Source organism: Octopus bimaculoides, chromosome 20 (genome assembly GCF_046866305.1).
Source record: "Octopus bimaculoides isolate indiv1 chromosome 20, ASM4686630v1, whole genome shotgun sequence".
Classification (NCBI taxonomy): domain Eukaryota; kingdom Metazoa; phylum Mollusca; class Cephalopoda; order Octopoda; family Octopodidae; genus Octopus; species Octopus bimaculoides.
In genome coordinates, this window is record NC_142947.1 from 30,488,748 (window position 1) to 30,510,712 (window position 21,965).

Here is a 21,965-nt window from a genome sequence, read left to right on the forward strand (position 1 = left end):
AGAGTAAAAAAAAAGAATGAATTTACATATATATATATATATACATGTTTGCATACACACATGTAAGTGGGTATAAAAATTAATGTAAATGAGGAGGGAATTTATACTTCTTGAGTATGTTGTATTGGTGTTGCTCCATTTAGAGTGTCTTAGCTTTGAGAGGTATGATATTCACACTGAGTCTATGTATTGAACTATTGTTTTATCAATGTTTGTGGCTGTATGCATTTGCCTCCTTCCTCTATTTTATTTCAACATGATTAAAATGAACTCATCATCATCATCATCATCGTTTAACGTCCGCTTTCCATGCTAGCATGGGTGGACGACTTGACTGAGGACTGGTGAAACCAGATGGCAACACCAGGCTCCAATCTAAATTTGGCAGAGTTTCTACAGCTGGATGCCCTTCCTAACGCCAACCACTCAGAGTGTAGTAGGTGCTTTTACGTGTCACCTGCACGAAGGCCAGTCAGGCGATACTGGCAACGGCCACGCTTGAAATGGTGTCTTTTATGTGCCACCCGCACAAGCCAGTCCAGGGGCACTGGCAACGATCACGCTCGAAAATCCTACGGAAGCCAGTCAGGCGGTACTGGCAATGGCCACGCTCAAAATGGTGCATCTTATGTGCCACCCGCACAAGAGCCAGTCCAGGGGCACTGGCAACGATCTTACTTGGCTTGCCGGGTCTTCTCACGCACAGCACATTTCCAAAGGTCTCGGTCAGTAATCATCGCCTCGGTGAGGCCCAATGTACGATGGTCTTGCTTCACCACCTCAGCCCAGGTCTTCCTGGGCCTACCTCTTCCACGGGTTCCCTCAACTGTTAGGGTGTGGCACTTTTTCACGCAGCTATCCTCATCCATTCTCACCACATGTCCATACCAGCGCAATCGTCTCTCTTGCACACCACAACTGATGCTTCTAATGTTGAGCTTTTCTCTCAAGATACTTACACTCTGACGGGTATTCACATTGACATTACACATCCAACGGAGCATACTGGCTTCATTCCTTGCGAGCTTACGTATGTCCTCAGCAGTTACAGCCCATTTTTCACTGCCATGTAGCATGGCTGTTCGTACACATGCGTCATACAGTCTGCCTTTTACTCTGAGTGAGAGTCCCTTTGTCGCCAGCAGGGGTAAGAGCGCTCTAAACTTTGCCCAGGCTATTCTTATTCTAGCAGCTACACTACTAACTTGGTCACCCAGATAGCGGAAGCTATCGACTACATCTAGTTTTTCACCCTGGAATGAGATAGAAGTTGTTTCCTGTTTGTTTACAGTCTTTATTGCACCTGAACATCTGCCACAAACAAAAACTTCCTAGTTAACCTGCCTTTGATGTTGCTGCACCTCTTATGTGTCCATAGCTTGCACCGGGTACATCTTATAGAGTTACTACCTACTCCTTTTCTACATACTGAGCAGGGCCATCTACCTGAAGGGGTTTGTGTGTTATCTACCTTCCTACTTATTAGGATTTTGGTTTTAGCTAGGTTGACTCTAAGGCCCTTCAATTCTAGACCTTGCTTCCACACCTGAAACTTCTCCTCTAGTTCTGATAGTGACTCCGCAATTAGGGCAAGGTCATCAGCATAGAGGAGCTCTCAGGGGCAACCTGTCTTGAACTCCTCTGTGATTGCCTGGAGGACTATGATAAATAAGAGGGGGCTGAGGACGGAACCTTGGTCGACCCCTACCTCTACACGGAATTCATTGCTGCACTCATTTCCAACCCTCACCTTACTGGCAGCATCTCTGTACATGGCTCGCACAGCTCTCACTAACCATTCTTCTATCCCAAGTTTCCTCATTGACCACCAGATAAGGGATCGGGGGATCCTGTCAAAGGCTTTCTCCATGTCAACGAAAGCCAGGTACAGAGGTATCCTTGGCTAGGTATTTCTCCTGCAGCTGTCTTACTAGAAATAAGGCATCAGTAGTGCTTTTACCTGGCACGAACCCAAACTGCATCTCATCTAAATTGATTCGCTCCCTAATTAGTTGGGCTATGACCCTCTCTGTAACTTTCATAACCTGATCTAACAGCTTGATGCCTCTGTAATTATTTGTATCTAAAGCGTCACCTTTACTTTTGTAGCAGTTGACTATGGTGCTGCTACACCAGTCATTGGGTATGACTCCTTTGTGTAACACCTGGTTCGTAATACAGGTGACTAGGCTGTAGCCAACACTGCCAGATATTTTGAGCATCTCTGCAGTGATTCCTGATGGGCCGGGGGCTTTCCCGGTCTTCATACTCTTAATTGCTTTATCTACCCTGGTACTATCAACTCGGATAGCTGGTCCCTCTATTGGGTCGACATACGGCAGGCTCTCTTCCTCCCATTCATTCTCTTTATTAAGCAATCTATCGTAGTGGCATCTCCAGACCTCTTTCTTTGCATCCTCATTTAGTGCAAGCGTACCATCATCCATGCGAACACATTTCTCTCCTACAACATCACTATTCTCTCTCCTACACTGTCTTGCAACACGAAATACCTCGAGTCTTTGGTCCTCACGGCGCAGAACATTGGCAAATCTTTTCTTATCTGCTTCCCCTCTGGCTAAATAAACCTGTCGCCTAGCCTCCCTTCTGGCACATTGGTACAATTCCCTGCTACCACCGTTCTTCCAGTCCTTCCAAGCCTGTTTCTTTCGTCTAATTGCCCTGTCTACCTCCTTGTTCCACCACCACGTTACTCTGGGTCGAGAGGGGACCTTACACCACCCACAGATCTGGTCGGTGGCTTTCTACAGGTTGTCCCACAGAAATCTCCAATTGTCTTCCACGTTGTATGATGCTATATCCCCTTCTATTTCGTTAAATGCTTCAAGTAACTTGTCTCTAAGTCTCTGTCCATTTGCAGGGTCTTTAAGCTTCCACACCCTTCTCCTCCAAGCCGGTCTAATTCTGGGCACCCATTTTGCCTTGATCCCGAAGTCGCTAACTACTAATCTATGTTGTGGGGTACATTCTTCGCCAGGGAAGGTTTTGGCATTTATAAGCCACCCTCTTTCCCTATTTCTGGCGAGGATGTAGTCGATTTGGCTAGAGTGTCTGCCAGATCCGTAGGTGACTAGGTGACTGGCAGGTTTCCTGAAGTTGGTATTGCAGACCATAAGATCGGTTGCATCACAGAACTCCAGTAGTCTGGTTCCCTCCTCGTTGCGGGAACCGAAGCCATAGCCTCCATGTATGCCATGGAAGCCTCCAGCACGACCTCCGACATGACCATTGAAGTCTCCAGCCACAAAGAGAAGGTCCCTGTCACTCGTCGACGAGGTAGTTTGCAAGAGGGTGTCATAGAATTGGTCTTTCAGACCATCTGGTAGCCCCGGTTGAGGTGCATAGGCTGAGATGACAGTAGCTAATCTATGATGAAGCACTAGTCTAATCTTAAGTACTCTGTCACTTACTCTAACGACCTCGATTACCTTATCCACCCATTTCTCCGCTAGAAGTATTCCTACGCCCCCGACCCCGTCAGTGTTCCCTGCCCAGAAAATCTTGTACCTGTGTTCTTTGCCTGGAAAAAGATATACAGTAATGTTTTGATATAAGAGTTAATTTGTTCCCACCCACAACGAAGCTCTCCAAGACATGAACAATAGCTAAGACATTTTTATCTTTATATATTAATCCTTCTTGCTGCGCTCCCCTTCCCCCCACCCCGTTTCTCTATCTATACATTTCTTCCCTTCCGTATCTCTGTTCTGTCTTAAATTCATGATTATTTATGTATTTCTTTTCTCTACTTCACCCAAGTTATCGCCTTCCCCTCTACTTTCTTGAAGTTATGTTCCTTAGCCCAAACCTGTCTGAAATTTTGTCTCTCCTCCCTTTAAAAATTACGATTTAACTCTCATTTCTGTTACCGATTTAAGCATTTATTCTCACGGTTTAAACACTGCTGTGTCTCTTTCAACTTTGTTTCTAAGAACCCAAGGAACCTAACCAGCATGATGTACTGCTGCCTGTTCCTCTCTCTCTCTCTCTCTCTGAATCACTACTTTCTTTCCCCCACTTCCTCTTCGACTCGTACGTGACCCCAAACCTATTATAACCAGTTCACTTTCCAACTTCATTCCAATTCGTATTGGAATTTCTATGCTGATAGAACCCACGACGAAGCTCACGAAGCTCTCTCAGCCCGCGGTAATCCTGCCCTCCCACCTCCTCCACCAGTACCGGAAGTTTAGATCATCTTCCATCCTTAGCTGTCTCCAGCGAACACTGCTAGTGACCTTATACCACCCCTCCCCTCTTATTGTCCTTATAGCGCTTAAAGATTGGGTAGTATATGAAGGTTGTAGGTATTGTTTTGTTTATGAATTCAGCCAAATGCAAGCTTTCTTTTCAGGTACACAACACTGCTTTCCCCCATTCCAGGGTCACACGGGCCCACTTCTCTGATACCCACTCCTCCCACACTGTCAGGATTGGCACTCTCAACGTCGTCACGCTGAAAGGTAGGTCTGGTGAGATTGTTGAGATGCTTGAACGGCGACGCGTAGATCTGTGCTGCATCCAAGAAGTAAGATGGAGAGGAGGTTCTGCAAGGTTCCTCACAGGCAAAGAACACAGGTACAAGATTTTCTGGGCAGGGAACACTGACGGAGTCAGGGGCGTAGGAATACTTCTAGCAGAGAAATGGGTTGATAAGGTAATCGAGGTAGTTAGAGTATGTGACAGAGTACTTAAGATTAGACTAGTGCTTCATCATAGGCTAGCTACTGTCATCTCAGCCTATGCCCACCAACTGGGGCTACCGGATGGGCTGAAAGACCAATTCTATGACACCCTCTTGCAAACTACCTCGTCGACAAGTGACAGAGACTTTCTCTTTGTGGCTGGTGACTTCAATGGTCATGTTGGACGTCGTGCTGGAGGCTTCCATGGCATACAGGGAGGCTATGGCTTTGGTTCCCGCAACGAGGAGGGAACCAGACTGCTGGAGTTCTGTGATGCAACCGATCTTATGGTTTGCAATACCAACTTCAGAAAACCTGCCTGTCACCTAGTCACCTACCGATCCGGCAGACACTCTAGCCAAATCGACTACATCCTCGCCAGAAATAGGGAAAGAGGGTGGCTTATAAATGTCAAAACCTTCCCTGGCGAAGAATGTACATCCCAACACAGATTAGTAGTTAGCGACTTCAGGATCAAGGCAAAATGGGTGCCCAGAAGTAGACTGGCTTGGAGGAGAAGGGTGTGGAAGCTTAAAGACCCTGCAAATGGACAGAAACTTAGAGACATGTTACTCGAAGAATTTGACGAAATAGAAGGGGATATAGCATCATACAACGTGGAAGATTTCTGCGGGACAACCTGCTGAGAGCCACCGACCAGATCTGTGGCTGGGGTAAAGTCCCCTCTCGACCCAGAGTAACGTGGTGGTGGAACAAGGAGGTAGACAGGGCTATTAGACAAAAGAAACAGGCTTGGAAGGACTGGAAGAACGGTGGTAGCAGGGAATTGTTCCAATCTGCTAGAAGGGAAGCTAGGCGACAGGTTTATTTAGCCAGAGGGGAAGCAGATAAGAAAAGATTTGCCAATGTTCTGCGCCGTGAGGACCAAAGACTTGAGGTATTTCGTGTTGCAAGACAGTGTAGGAGAGACAATAGTGATGTCGTAGAAGAGAAATGTGTTCGCATGGATGATGGTACGCTTGCACTAAATGAGGCTGCAAGGAAAGAGGTCTGGAGATGCCACTACGATAGATTGCTTAATAAAGAGAATGAATGGGAGAAAGAGAGTCTGCCGTATGTCGACCCAACAGAGGGACCAGCTATCCGAGTTGACAGTACCATGGTAGATAATGCAATTAAGAGTATGAAGACAGGGAAAGCCCCCGGTCCATCAGGAATCGCTGCAGAGATGCTCAAAATATCTGGCAGTGTCGGCTATAGCCTAGTCACCCGTATTATGAACCAGGTGATACACGAAGGAGTCATACCCAATGACTGGTGTAGCAGCACCATAGTCAACTGCTACAATGGTAAAGGTGATGCTTTAGATACAAATAATTACAGAGGCATCAAGCTGTTAGATCAGGTTATGAAAGTTACGGAGAGGGTCATAACCCAACTAATTAGGGAGCGAATCAATTTAGATGAGATGCAGTTTGGGTTCGTGCCCAGTAAAAGCACCACTGATGCCATATTTCTAGTAAGACAGCTGCAGGAGAGATACCTAGCCAAGGATAAACCTCTGTACCTAGCTTTCGTTGACATAGAGAAAGCCTTTGACAGGGTCCCCCGTATCCCTTATCTGGTGGTCAATGAGGAAACTTGGGATAGAAGAATGGTTAGTGAGAGCTGTGCGAGCCATGTACAGAGATGCTGCCAGTAAGGTGAGGGTTGGAAATGAGTACAGTAATGAATTCCGGGTAGAGGTAGGGGTCCACCAAGGTTCTGTCCTCAGCCCCCTCCTATTTATCATAGTCCTCCAGGCGATCACAGAGGAATTCAAGACAGGATACCCCTGGGAGCTCCTCTATGCTAATGACCTTGCACTAATTGCGGAGTCACTATCAGAACTAGAGGAGAAGTTTCAGGTGTGGAAGCAGGGACTAGAATCGAGCTAAAATCAAAATCCTAATAAGTAGGAAGGCAGATAAAACACAAACCCCTTCAGGTAGATGGCCCTGCTCAGTATGTAGAAAAGGAGTAGGTAGTAACTCTATAAGATGTGCCCAGTGCAAGCTATGGACACATAAGAGGTGCAGCAATATCAAAGGCAGGTTAACTATGAAGTTAGTTTTTGTATGTGGTAGATGTTCAGGTGCAATAAACACTGTAAACAAACAGGAAACAACTTCTGTCTCATTCCAGGGAGAAAAACTAGAGGTAGTTGATAGCTTCCGCTATCTGGGTGACCAAGTTAGTAGTGGGGGTGGGTGCGCTGAAAGTGTAGCTGCTAGAATAAGAATAGCCTGGGCAAAGTTCAGAGAGCTCTTACCTCTGCTGGCAACAAAGGGACTCTCACTCAGAGTAAAAGGCAGACTGTATGACGCATGTGTACGAACAGCCATGCTACATGGCAGTGAAACATGGGCTGTGACTGCTGAGGACATGCGTAAGCTCGCAAGGAATGAAGCCAGTATGCTCTGCTGGATGTGTAATGTCAGTGTGCATACCCGACAGAGTGTAAGTATCTTGAGAGAAAAGCTAAACATAAGAAGCATCAGTTGTGGTGTGCAAGAGAGGCGATTGCGCTGGTATGGACATGTGGTGAGAATGGACGAGGATAGCTGTGTGAAAAAGTGCCACACCCTAACAGTTGGTGGAACCCGTGGAAGAGGTAGGCCCAGGAAGACCTGGGCTGAGGTGGTGAGGCAAGACCTTCGTACATTGGGCCTCACCGAAGCGATGACTTCTGACCGAGACCTTTGGAAATGTGCTGTGCATGAGAAGACCCGGCAAGCTAAGTGAGACCTAAATCCAAGGCCTCTGCCAGGGGTGTAGCCAGCCTACTCATGCGTACCTTTCCTACATTGGGCACTAAACTCCGCTTGCGAAGACTTGTTCAGGCAAGTGAAATCGAACTAAATTCGACGACTGGCACCCGTGCCAATGTCGTCTCCTTCATTGGACACAAAACTCAGCTTGCGAAGACTTATTGGGGCAAGCGAATAGCGAAATCGGGATAGCACCTGTGTCCAGCGTCGCCTTTCTGGCACTTGTGCCCGTGACATGTGTAAGGATTTTCGACCGAGATCGTTGCCAGTGCCCCTGGACTGGCTCTTGTGCGGGTGGCACATAAAATACACCATTTTGAGCATGGCCGTTGCCAGTACCGCCTGACTGGCCTTCTTAGGATTTTCGAGCGAGATCGTTGCCAGTGCCCCTGGACTGGCTCCTGTGCGGGTGGCACATAAAATACACCATTTTGAGCGTGGCCGTTGCCAGTACCGCCTGACTGGCCTTCGTGCGGGTGACACGTAAAAGCACCCACTACACTCTCTGAGTGGTTGGCGTTAGGAAGGGCATCCAGGTGTAGAAACTCAGATTGGAGGCTGGTGTTGTCATCCGGTTTCACCAGTCCTCAGTCAAATCATCCAACCCATGCTAGCATGGAAAGCGGACGTTAAACGATGATGATGATGATGATGATGATGATGATGAGACCACTAGTAAAGCAAAAACTCATAAAGCAGAGCAATAATTTCCTAAAGTAGCAATGTTATAAATTGTAATTTATTACCAAAAAAATATTTTACCTATAAAATTCATAATACTCATAAATAAATGGCAATAAAACAACAACAGAATGTAAAGAATATTTTATGTAAAGTAAAAAAAATGTCAACATCATTTTTAATAAAAAAATATTAGTTATTATAATTGTTTTCTGAATCACTTTCACTTGCACTAGACTTGCGCAAACCATCTCTTGTAAACGCGATCGTAGATGGACTTGTAGATTTCTTTTTAAAAAAACAAGTCTAGAGTTGTTTGCTTAGAAGAAGCTTTTCTTTCACACTCTGTAAATTTCTTGATAACTCACAGAAACATTTGTTATGCTAGTAGGAAGTTTTGCACTTCGTTCAAAATTTGGATCTTGTGTTTGAAAAATAAAACTCATAAACCTAGGGTCTTGTAAAGCGGGTCCTTGTAAAGATGTTACTATATATTCTTTACATCAATAACAAACAGTATATATATATATATTTATATTTATATATCATCATCATCGTTTAACGTCCATCTTCCATGCATGTATGAGTAGGATGGTTCACAGGTGCTGGTCAGGTAGAAAAACTACCCAATGTCACTCTGTTTTGGCAGGGTTTTTATGGCTGGATGACCTCCCTAAAACCAACCACTCTGCAGAGTGAACTCAGTGCTTTTTGTGTGGCACAAGCACAGGCAATGTTACTTTTGGCATGATCTTTACAGCAGGATGCCCTTCCAAATGCCAACCACTTTACAGTGTCGACTGGATGCTTTTTACACGGCACCAGTACTGGCAGGGTAGCCAAGTAACTTGCAAGACAAACAATTATGAGAGGGGTAGGGGCATTTGAGGAGGGCAACTTGTGTCAAAGGATGAAAGGTTAGAAGGTGACAAAGAGGTAGAAACAAGTGTCTTGCTATAATGGAGAGGGAATTAGAGGAGCGGATCCAGTATCAGATGATAAAAGGGTAGAGTGTGACAGAGAAATAGGAAAGCAGAAATAGGTGTCTTGCTGTAGAGGAAGTATGTGGTTACCTAGCAAGAGAGAGTGACCAAGAATGAGGGCAGAAATAGGTGTGCTGCTGTAGGGGAGATATGTGACTACCCAACCAGCGGGAAGAGAGGATGAGTAGGAAACAGCGAAAGTGTAAGAGAGAGCAGGAGAGAGATGATGTAGTGCCAGGATATACTCACAAGTAACAAGGATCAGAGCTTAGATGTGATGGTAGAGTATATACATTTGGTTAATGAGAGACAAAAGATGGAAAATACAAGAATTTTAATTAATCACTACAATTGTTTTGATCCATCTAGCATTCATGCCTCATGATTCAGGAGCATCTGGCTGTGGAGATGTGTCTAACAATACATCTTCTCAGTTCCTGTAAAGAAAAACAGCAAATTAAAGGATATAGCTCCATCAATATAGAAGTTCAATAATGAAAAACTAACCGGCAAACAAAAATGAACACGCAGTACAACGGAAAAAGTATTAAGTATAACCATTAATGGATATGGATGTATAAACGCGCTTGCATCTCCCAGAACGTTTGTCGATATCGACACTTTTTCAGCAACCTTGGAATCATTTGAACCACTCGTATGCTTGTGTGTGGCTCATACAATCCTCTCCATATACTTTCTGAGACTTGGGATAGGCCTCTGAGCAGGTATTACCATCACAACTTACTCTGTCATGGTCAACATGACAAGCACACGCTACACACCTTCATTCCAAGTACTACTGTAAACAGCACAAGTGAGCTGGAACATTCAAACTTAGTGTGCACGCACAACAGAGTTGAAGGCCAAGATGTGCCAAGCAGCTTCACTCTGCATGGTTTAGCTTCGTTACTATGTCGTTACTACTTATTTTGTTTGGGACATACTTCGTTATTATGCCGACAGTTCAGATACTTATTGATCAGTAGTTGCATGTATATATAATTATATATACATATATATACATTATTTATGTTATATGATCGAACGCCACGCACTGTCTCCAAGTAAGTTTTATCTTAATAATATCTACTGCGCACTCTACTACTATTACTATCACTTCCCTGTCTATCTCTCTCCCTCTCTTGTTCTTCATCCTTTCTGTTATTCTCTCCCACCCTTTCCCTATTCTTCTCTTCCTTTCACCATTCCCTCTCTCTCACTCATCCTCCTTGACCCTCTCATCGCTGACAGGTGACGAAAGGGATTCTTTCTTTCTACTTCCTGCCTTCCTATAGAGAAGACGTGAATTTTTTTGTCTCTCATTCACATCTAACTTTGCATTCAAAATAATAATTTTTCTATCGCCTTGGTCTAACAGCCCTTCCTGTTTGTTTTCACTGTTCTGTCTTGTTTTTACTGTCTTGTGCTCACTGTCCTGTTCTTGTTTATACTTTCACCCTCCGCAAAAAATTCCAAATTTAATTAATTTGCTTTGCGGGAAGGACTGTTCCAACGAACTTGCGTATTGTCCTTGCCTTCGAAACGCGGAGTAGATGGAATAGGGACAACTGAAGAAGGGAAATATTCATATATATATATATATATATATATATATATACACTTATACATACTGATGAATGACTGGCAGTTGACTATAACTCAAATAGCCGATGCTGTTAGCATATCTTGTGAGAAAGTTGAGAATATTCTCATCAATGAACTTGGCATAACAAAGGTTTCTGCTTGGTGAGTGCCACACCTTCTGACACCTGCTCAAAAGTACACCAGACTGATCATATTACAGCAAAATCTGATATTGTTTGAGGCAGATCCAGCTGGTTTCTTTGAACGTTTCCTAAGCCAGGATGAGTGTTGGGTTCATCACTTTAAGCCAGAGACAAAGAGATAATCCATGCTATATAAACACCCATCCTCACCTGCCATGGTCGTTTCATCTGCCAAGCCAAGATTGTTTCGTTTGCAGGGAATGCGATGGCCTAAGTTGTTGGGGATGAAAAAGGCATTGTGTTTATTTACTATCTTCAAAAGGACTCCGCCATTAATGGAGAGTACTATGCCAACTTGCGGGGGCAGTTATTAAAGGCTATCAAGACCAAATTCCCAAGAAAACTACACAAAAGAAATCTTTGTTTCATCAGGACAATGTTCTAGCACACAAGTCCTTGGTTTCAATGGCTGCTATGAATGACTGACTTTAAACTGGTTGGTCACCCTCCCTATTCTTCTGATTTGGCCCCCATCTAACTATCATCAGTCCCCTAACAGGAAAAAATACTTGGCTGAGAACCAGTATCACAATGATGATGGCATCATATCTGCTATTAATGACTTTTTTGACCAACAGGATGGAAGCTTCTTCACTTATGTGATCCAAGCACTGCAACAAAGAAGTGTGTGGAGTGCAAGGGGGGACTATGTTGAAAAATAAACCTCATCTGGTCACATTCCATGAGAGTATCTTGGTCAGTCTATGAACTTTTCGGCCGACCTTTGTATAATGAATATGAGTTAGAAAGAAGGTATGGGAGAGCAGGTAGTAACAGGCAGTATAGAAAGGTGGATAGATTACAGGGGTGTGGAGAGAGACTGATGTGCATGGGAAGAGTGAGAGAACGTATGGTAAGAGTCTAGTCAACGAGAAGTGGTTTAGGGGAGTGGGAAAGAATTTGGTAGTATAGATGGGTGATCAATATAAAGAGAAGGACATAATTTAAGAATGAAAGATGAATACTAGGTGAAGTGGTTCTCGGTAGTGAGAAAGATAACTGGTTTCACAGAAAAAAAATGAAAATGAAATGTGTAGTTCTGCCCTGATAGGCAAGTGATTAGATCAGTGGTAGAAAGACGAGAGGCTGGGGAAGGCTTGATGAGCAAATTGGCCAAGGTGCCAGTCATGTATATACACTGAAATGGGTTGGTCTTCTTGAGTACTGCATAGCACTAGTTATCCTGGTCCTTTGTCATCTCCATAAAATTCAAAGACCTAAGTCAGCTTTCACAACTTTGTCACGTCTCCAAGCTCCATCCACATTAAATGGTTACCACTTCTTTATTATGTGCATCACATGTCCATATCAGCATAGTCTTTCCTTTTGCACACTGCATCTGCTTCCTCTTATGCCCAATTTTTCTTTTAACATAATTGTACTTTGTTGTTTATGTGCACTGACATAGCTTTATCTATGAAGTCAGATTGAATCTTGTTTGCTTGCTTGCAATGTTACTCAGCCAAACTGGCACATAATGGGAAAATACTGTGAATTAAGTTTACCCTGAAATGTTAATATGAATGGAATGAAATAAGTTTTGTGTAAATCGGTAAAGTGGTTTTCGAGATATTAGAGGTTTTCAGAGTATAAACACCCAAAACTGTGCATAATGGGAAAATGTTCTGAAAATAATCGTCATCCTGAAAGGGAAGAAACATTATCTTTCTATTAGTAAGTTGACAATGAAAAAATATTATTTTTTTATTTTTACAGTAAATGTTTCTATTTTCGGTTTTGTTAAACACAATATTTTAATCATTTAGGAATATTTTTAAGTGAATGTGATTTCAAAAATTCTATTTTAGCTTTCTTTTAACAGACAAAATTTTAATGTTTTTTAAATTATTTTCAAGTGAATACCATTCCCAAATTTTTTTTGGCATATTTAAAAAATATTCTAAAGTGAGAATATTTCATAAAAGACCCGTTTGTAGCATCAGTATGAAATAGTTTTTTTACATAGGGTTTTTTTCTAGTGAATTCAATGTATCACACCGCCAAAGATTTGGCTGCTATTTCTATCGTGCCCTGCTACCACGTAACAGCTATTTGCGATAAAAGACCCAAATACCTGTTACATGGTACCAGGGCATGCAGGCAATAGCAGCCAAATCTTTTTTTTTCTGGGGAAAGGAGCTGTTTATACATGATTTTGATGTCACATTCGTTGAAAGCATGCGAAATAACCTGGAAAAGGAAAAAACCCATGAAATTAAATTCCATTGTTGGGAAACTCAGAATTTCCCGGTGACCCAATGGGTCAAGGGTAGTCTGGTTTTTTTTCTAGCCTTTGCTTATCCTTATCATTCAAGGCCCACACCTCTCTACCATGTAGTATTGCTGTTTGCACATAAGCATCATACAGTCTGCCTTTTACTGTGAAAGAGAAACTTTTTGTTACCAACAGAGATCTCTGAATTTTCTTCAGCCTGTTTTTATTTTAGTAACTATGTTTTCAGAACATCTCTCTCCACTGCTAATTAGGTCACCTAGTCAACAGAAGTTATCTACTACCTCTAACAATTCTCCTGAGCAGTTAAGAAAACTGATTGACTGTGTGAGTAACTAAAATGTATCCTACACTGCAAGATATTTTAACCTTCTCAGACCTGGGGCCTGTGTCTAATTTTACCCTCCACCTGGGTTCCTGAACTAAAAAATAAATAGTTGCATTCACAGCTCAAGGGTAACGATTGCAGACAAATTAATGAACAGATTCACTAAAAAATTCAGGAGAATTACAATAATAGACCTATCTCTTGATTACTGTATTTGTTGAATTTCAGGCAAATTAATGGACAGAAAAAAAAAAAAGAAAATCTAAGAACAGCATTAAGAGCCCTATCTCTATTACTGTATTTTTCACTCAAATTGCTACATTTTTCATCACTTTCTCTAGTTTGATTGTCTGAATCACTCTCATTGTCTGTGTAAGGGTAAACTCTTTGTCAAAACAATAAATATCAATAATTTTCTCCACTGTAAAGAGCCTAGGCCTTGCTTGTTTATCAGGCAAAGTGCTGGGTTTCATTGCAAAAATTAAATTTTTTTTTTTTTCCTGATTAAAAACAAAAGTAAACAATAGCTATGGGGGACATTATTAACAATGAGTCATAAACACACTTGACTACAATGCTGCCATGTGATTAGTTGTCTATTTTTAGTATTTTATATTTTTTTATGTGTTGTTCATTACCACTTTAATGGAAATCCAGTAGAGATTACATTTAGGTTAATCCTGCCATACCAGGAACACAGTGTGATAGGGTTAAGCATCTTAGCACTTACTCCTGGTGGTCCATACATAGGCTTTCTCTGCTTTCATATTCCTAATTGCTTTCTCTATAGTACTCTTGCTTTCTAGAATAGCTGGACCTTCTGCTGGGTCAGCATTGGGAAAACCCACTTTCTCCCATGTGTCCTTAACATTTGATATCCTTTCATAGTAGCATTTCCATGACTCTGCAGAATTACAAAGTCCAAGTGTGCCATTATCCATCTGTTTGTGTTTTTCTCTCATAACATCTCAATTTTCTCTGATACACAGCCTCGCAATTCAGAACACCTCATGCCTCTGGTCCTCTCACTAAAGTACTTTGGCAAACTTCTTACTGCTTCTCCTCTTGCTAAGTAAACCTGTTGCCTAATTTCTCTTCTTGCAACCTAGAAGAGTAACTAAATAACTCCCTACTATCCCTATTATTCCTCTCTTTCCAAGTCTGTCTCAGCTTTTATGGCTCTCTCTGCCTCACTGTTCCACCATTATATCACCCTTGTTCTGGCTGGAACTTTGCACAGATTTAGTGCGTGACCCTCAATAGGTTGCCCTGCAGGAACTAACAATTGTCCTCTGTATTTTTATGTCTGTTTCCTCCTCCTCTTTGTCAAATACTTTAATTAATACTTCTCTACATTTCTCTGTGGTCAGTGTATCTTTAAGCTTCCATAGCTACCTTTTCCAGATTGGTTTGTGTCTCTGAGTCTTTCAAGCTCTGAATCTGAGGTGACTAACCAGTAGCCTATGTTGAGTTGTATGTTCTTTGTCCGGGAAGGATTTTGCATTTACAACCATCTGTCTATCCTGTTTTCTAGTGAGAATGTCATCAGTCTGGCTTGTGTGCTCACCAGATTGATAGTTCATAGTATTGCAGATGATTAGGTCGTTTGCATCACAGAATTCCAAAAACTTTCTCTCCTTATTTCTAAAACCAAAGCCATAACCTACATGTACACCATGGAACCCATCAGAGTGCTGCTTAACATGTTGAAGTCACTAGCCATGAATATAAGGTCATTCTTGTACATTGTTGAGGTAAAACCAGTCCTTATCTTTTGTTTATCTGCTAGTCCCAATTAAGGATCTCTTGTAGATAAATGTTGCCATTTTTTTTTCCAAGACTAATATAAGCTTAACTTTCCTACTGCACACTCCAACTACCTTGATTACTTTTTCTACCCATTTCTCTGCCATATTATGCTCCTCACCACACACACTATCACTATTGCTTATCCAAAAAGATTTATACCTTTGTTCCTTGTTCATGAAAAGTCTGGCTGGGGTTCCCTTCCTGTGCAACATGCATCCACATACCTCCATTCTAACATTTCAACAATCTCACCAGATCTACCTTTCATTGTGCTTTACAAGTAGAACTTTTGACCAGTTGCGACCAGTTTAAAAGCTAAAGGGTTAATCTTGTATATGGTACACTTGTGAATAAATTTACCTAATTTTTGCACAAAATTGGTTCTTGATATGCACACATACATATATACACACATGCATATATGCACACATGCATATATGAATTTTATACACAGCATTCTTGATTTTTTGTGACTTTATTGATTTATAAATTTATCACTATATTAAGTGACCTTAGAGTGACTTTAGAGACCTTAAACTAGCCTTTTAGTCAGCCAAAGGTTATATGGAAACTGAAAGCCAGCTCCTGCTACATATGAAAGGCTAACTGACTGTATATCTCCTTTTCTTAATTAGTTTGATTGATGAGACAAGAAAACTTGTCAAAACTATATGTAGTCTTGGAATAATAAGGTATTTACTGTATATGTTTTGTGTGTAACTACTTGATTTTCAAATTCCATTTCATTTCTGTTGATATTTGTCATAATTCTGAAATTGTTAAATATTTATGGAATACTTTAAAATAGCTTTGCTACAGTTTTGTATGAGTTAAGATGTATCTTTGATGGCTGTATGTGTATATATTCTGAAACCAGTGATAATTTTACTTACTAAGTTTTACTTAGGATTGCATTAAAAATTCAAGTTTAAATTCTAAATGTTAGGAGTTCTAGACATGCTTGATAATGAACAGACGTAGTTTCTTTTTAAATTATTGGCTGTGGAATAAAGAAACTATATTTTTAGACAATCAGAAATGTTTGTAAGTTTACATAAAAATATATTTAAATCAATATTTCATAAGAACCTCTCTACAAACAAAATATTTGTACTATGACACATGCACACATGTAAGTGAGTGTTTTGTTATATCTTGTTAAAGTGTATATCCCAGTTTTAGGCTGATAAGTAATGCTATATCTCTGTGTATTATATAAGAAATGGCTAAGAGGGATGGAATCAGGAAGGACATCAGATCGATAAAACACAGTCTCAAAATGGAAACAAGATGATTAGACTGTCCTGAGCTCTACAAAGCTAAGCTCTACTTTAGCAGGGAAATAGCCTTAAAATGTTCGATGCTATCACATCTTGATTTTTTCTTGATTTAAGTCTATCTATAAATATATTCAAAGCAGAGAGAAATAGAGAGACACACACACACATGCACGCATGCACGTGCGCACACGCACGCACACACACACACACACATACACACACACACACACACACACAATTGGCCTGTTAAATTGAGACTGTTTTTTTAAAATGTCATATTTTCATAAGTTTCATGAATTAAAAATTTTAAACCTATTTAACTTACATGTTAAATAGGTTTAAGATATAAACTTTGTTTTGTTATTAGTTGAAGATTGGCGGTAGATTGTACTAGAATTATGGAATCGTTGTAGTGAAATGTTATTGCTGAAATGAGCCACACAGAGCATGGCTCTTAGGAAATCATTACCATTGAAGGGTATTCTAAGGCAATAACTTGCCATACTTTGATTTAGTTTTTGATTACAGATGTTCTAAGTCTCAAGCTATTTTTTGCAATCAGGTTGGTCTAAAATGATTGCCATGGTATCTTTCTGTCAGCATTACCAATCTTGTAAAAAAAAAAACTATGGTGTAAATAGGAGGTCAGTAGGTGGGGTGGAGAACATGAAAAACAACTTAGGGTTGAAGTCATATACTTGCAGATGTTGAAGCATTCTCATAGCCATTTCTAAAGCTCTGAGAGCTGAGAGAGTCCAAGCTTTTCAATTATATAAAGCACACGAGAAGAAAAGAATCTTTTTAGGTAAAAGGAAAATTCATAGTCTACTAAATTATCAATCACCACAACTACAGGATTATTGCTTTTGAGGCTTCCAAAGTTTTTGTTGTGATATGAAGCAATAATCTAGTCTCATTAATGATGTTAGATGTTGCAAGCTCAATACAACTACATATTTGAACATCTTTTAGCTTTTGATGTCATGGTTTACTGAATGAGGTTATTTTAAACCAGCACATAGTTAAAAGCGTCTGCAGTATTATTTAAAGGTAAAAGTTCTAATGTTTGATTCCAGAGGAATCTAGTCTTCTAGCTACCCAGATATAAATCCATCTGAGTTTGGAGCATGGGGTGCCATTGAAGACGGGTTCAATGCAATACCATTGCTGTGCTGAAGACTGCCATTTGAAAGTTATTTGGATCTATCAACTTGAATGAGGCAAAAGAGTGCATGTTCAGCTTTCCATATCCATATTCAATTGATTGTAACTGTTGATGATAGAGGTATTGTGTAATCTTCACCCTAGTTACAGGTTTTGAAACAGCTCAACACAAAAGTTTCATTTTGGGTGCCTGACCCTCTGTATGTGTATGTGTAATATGCATTTGTGTCTGTGCGTGCGTGCGCACAGAGAGAGAGAGAGAGAGAGAGAGAGAGAGAGAGAGAGAGAGAGATATTTTAGTTGAGAAGTGTACAGAATTTGATATAATGGCATGCAAAGTTTTGTTTGGCTGAATGGACAGGATAATATTAAACAACTTGTCCTGTCTTCTTTCCGATCTGCTAAAGACATTTTGTTGTGTTTCGTATCAGAATCTATTCACATTAATAAGTTCACATACTTGAAAGTATAGTCCAATAGTTTTCAAACTGACAAATGCTAGCTTCTCTCCCATAAATGTTGATTTCAAATTTTGGGGGAGGGGGTAAGTTGATTACATCAACCCCAGTGCTCAACTGGTACTTATTTTATCAAACCTGAAAGGATGAAAGGCAAAGTTGACCTCGGTGGAATTTGAACTCAGAATGTAAAGATGGATGAAATTTCACTAAGCATTTAGCCCAGTGTGCTAATGATTCTGCCAGCTCGCTGTCTTTCCCTCTCTCATAAATATTAGTGATAGTTTTGAAGCCACTTCCAGCACTTTAATAAGAAGACAAAACAGTTTGTATCCACATAGATATATACACACATACACACACACATTCATTGCTGGGTGTTATACAAGCTTGAACCCTTTAAAACCATTGTAAATTTTTCTGTCCCTTTTCACTCTTCATAGTTCCCCTCTCCACTATGAGAAACACTGTTGTAGTTCTCATAGTTGTCAGTCACTATAGTGCTACCTATTACCATTATCATCAAAGCCATCTCTACTATACTCCCCAATTCCTGTACTCTAATAAAGTTACTCAGTATCTAAACGCAGATCAAACACACCTGATATAGTCACAGTTTCTAGTGGTTCCAATAGTTATGGGCTGATGCTGTTTAACCTCAGTTCAAATCTGATCGAGGAGCTCTATGATTCTAAAGGCAACCCTGCCTTCACCACATTACCTAATACTGTGGTTCTCAACCAGACTTCATATGACCCTTAGGAGTCCACATAAGATTTTGTTACTAGAAAAACTTCTTATAATATTTAGTTATAAAAATATAAACGGATTTTTTAAAACCTCGAATAGCTATGGGGGTCTAGTAGAGTAAAATAGGAATCAGAGGGGTCCTTAGGCAAAGTTTGGTTGAGAACCCTTGACCTAATGCATTCTTTTTTTAAGTTAGTCGGGTGTTATGTGAGGGAATTTGGCTGTTATTTCTATTAGATTGAACAATAAAGGCTCCTTTATTGGTGGTAACAGTAGTTAGCATTGATGACTATAGTTATTTAATAGTCTCAGCACGGCTCTGATCCAGCAGGATAAAACCCATCTAATTATGACCATCCTGTTTTTTTCTTGGGTTTTCTTAGGGCAAAACTATTCATTCTATATTTTCTTTAACTACATTAATCATTATGACCTTCCTTTTTTAAGGAAGGAGGATGTGAATTAAGAGAGAGATTTGGCAACTATTTCTAGTAGATTGAGCACCTTTTAGAGGCACCATTGTTCTTTAGCTTTAAGTCGTCTTTGATTGGGCAGACCTGATCAAAGGCATTCCAACCATGACCATCCTGTATTTTTTATTTTGCTAGATATTATGTATCTCACACTGTGTTCATTATCAAAGGTGTCCCTGTATCCTTCCCTTTTAAAGACAGTGTGATCAGAGAAAGATTTGACTGCTTTTTCTAGCAAGCCAAGAAATAACATAAAGCTCCTTCCATTTTTGTCTTATTGGTTTTAGATAATGAGTATAGAATTGACATACAGGGGTTGCACAAAATAATGCAAACACTTAACATCATAGTATCATAATTTTGAAATATCTATAAAACCATCAAAAGCTTGTTTATTTTTATGTTTTTTGATTTATTATTAGTGTTGCTTAATATGTTTTGTTAAAATTGCTGTTTCTTTTCAGATATCATCAGAAAAAGGTAATTAAAATGCATTTAAATGACAGATCTGTCTGACTTTCAAAGAGGTCAAATTGTTGGTGCTTGTATGGCAGGCGCTAGCATAATGAAAACAGCCAAAATGTTCGGTGTATCATGAAGTACTGTCTTGAAAATAATAACAGCCTTTGAGAAAGAGGGAAAAACCTCCTCATCAAAACAAAACTCTGGAAGAAAACCAAAACTTTCAGATATGGACTGTCAGACTCTTACGCAAATTATTAGAAAGGATCACAAAAGTACAGCTCCCAAAATTACTGCAGAGCTTAATGACCACCTTCAGAACCCAGTTTCCACAAAAACTGTTTGCCGGGAGCTGCACAAATGGTTTCCCTTCATGGCAGAATTAATAGTCAAGACTATTTAGGCATTTTACCTGATCAAATTCATCCTATGGTTGCAGAACTGTTTCCGGAGGGAAAGGCAATCTTTCAGGATGATAATGCACCAATTCACACAGATAAAGTTGTTACTGAATGGCACAAGGAACATTCTAGTGAAGTTGAACATCTTATCTGGCCACCACAGTCCCTAGATTTCAATATTATTGAACATTTATGGTGCATTTTAGAAAAACAAGTAAGGAGTCGATATCTTCCACCATCATCACTACAAGAACTGGAGACTGTTTTAGCTAAAGAATGGACAAAAATTTCTTTGGAAACAATTTCAACTTTGTACAAGTCCATACCTTGTAGAACTCAAGCTGTAATTACTGCCAAAGGTCGTCCTATCCTATATCAAAATTAATTTGTTTGAAATTTTAAGGCGTTTCGATTATTTTGTCCAACTCCTGTAGTTATTGCAGGCTGTAATTGTTGTTGTTGTTGTTGTTCAATTTGTTCAATTGTTGTTGTTGTTGTTCAATTTGTTCAATTGTTGTTGTTGTTGTTCAATTTGAGGTCTGATTGAGTAGATCTTATGATCAAAGATATTTCATATAAGAACATTTTCTCTTTATTTTACTTTTCAGACAATGTATTATGAGATAAATGTTCTTTGTTTTTTAAGATGTTAAAATGTGATTTGAGGGAGATTTGGCTACTGTTTCTGTCAGTCAGAACAACCATGTTGAAGCTCCTCTATTTTCTTGTGATGCTGGTCTATAATAGTAATAGTAGTAGCTATAATAGTTATTTGTATTGATGGTTATAATAAATAGTTAATAGAACAAAATATGCTGACCACATTTGGGGAGAATTTTTTTTTATGTAATTTGTAAACATTTTGATAAATAGTGGATGAAATATTTCTTGGGGTTTTTTAACAGAATGGCACCGTGACTAAAGTTGAAGCCTCCCCCTCTCCCATTATTTAAAATTTTCCCCTTATCAGGGAATATTTGTTATTGAAAATCTTTATTCTCACATTGGTAAAGAAATTTTGCTGAGGAGGTCTTATAAGACTAAAACATGTCGAGATGTTACTTTAACCAAACATTACTCCCTGCTGCGTGTCTATATTAAATGTATAAATTATTTGGATTTTAGCATTATCTCTCTTCCTTTTCATGACAAAGGTTATTATTAGTGCTGTCTTCCTCTTCATTAGCAGTTGTTGATTTAGTTAACTATTTTGTTCAATATATTACGTTAGGTAAAAAGACATTGTGCTGTTTGACTAAGCAAGAAACATATCTCTGTAAACTCCAGTTTCATTGACTGACAAAAGACAAGTTTTCTCCTTACTTAGTTATTATTGTTGTTGTTTAACTCTGATTAAGCAGACTTATGATCAAAGGTAATCCAACCCTGACCATCCTGTTATTTTCTATATTAGCAACTGCTCTTTATTCAAAACAAAGTGTTAGAGTTTCTAGACGATGTGGCTGTTATAGCAGGTTGAGTGATCATGTAGAGACTCCCTCTCCACAGTTGAGTAAGAGTACAAACTATGTTCAGCCAACTGTAAACAAAAGAAACAAAAACGAATAAGTTGCTTCAACAAACTAAACTATCCTACCCAAGAAGTGGATCAGCAGAATGATTAGGAGTGTAGTATTTGTTCCATCTCTTTGCATTCTGAGTTCAAATCCTGCTGAAGG

General features: G+C 40.0%; 1 protein-coding gene across 4 annotated transcripts in view; it reads left to right on the plus strand.

The window, feature by feature from the left end:
• Positions 1–21,965, plus strand: part of LOC106874284 (transmembrane protein 145) — a 74,205-nt gene that overhangs the window by 11,398 nt on the left and 40,842 nt on the right. The gene's annotated exons all lie outside the window — the stretch shown is intronic.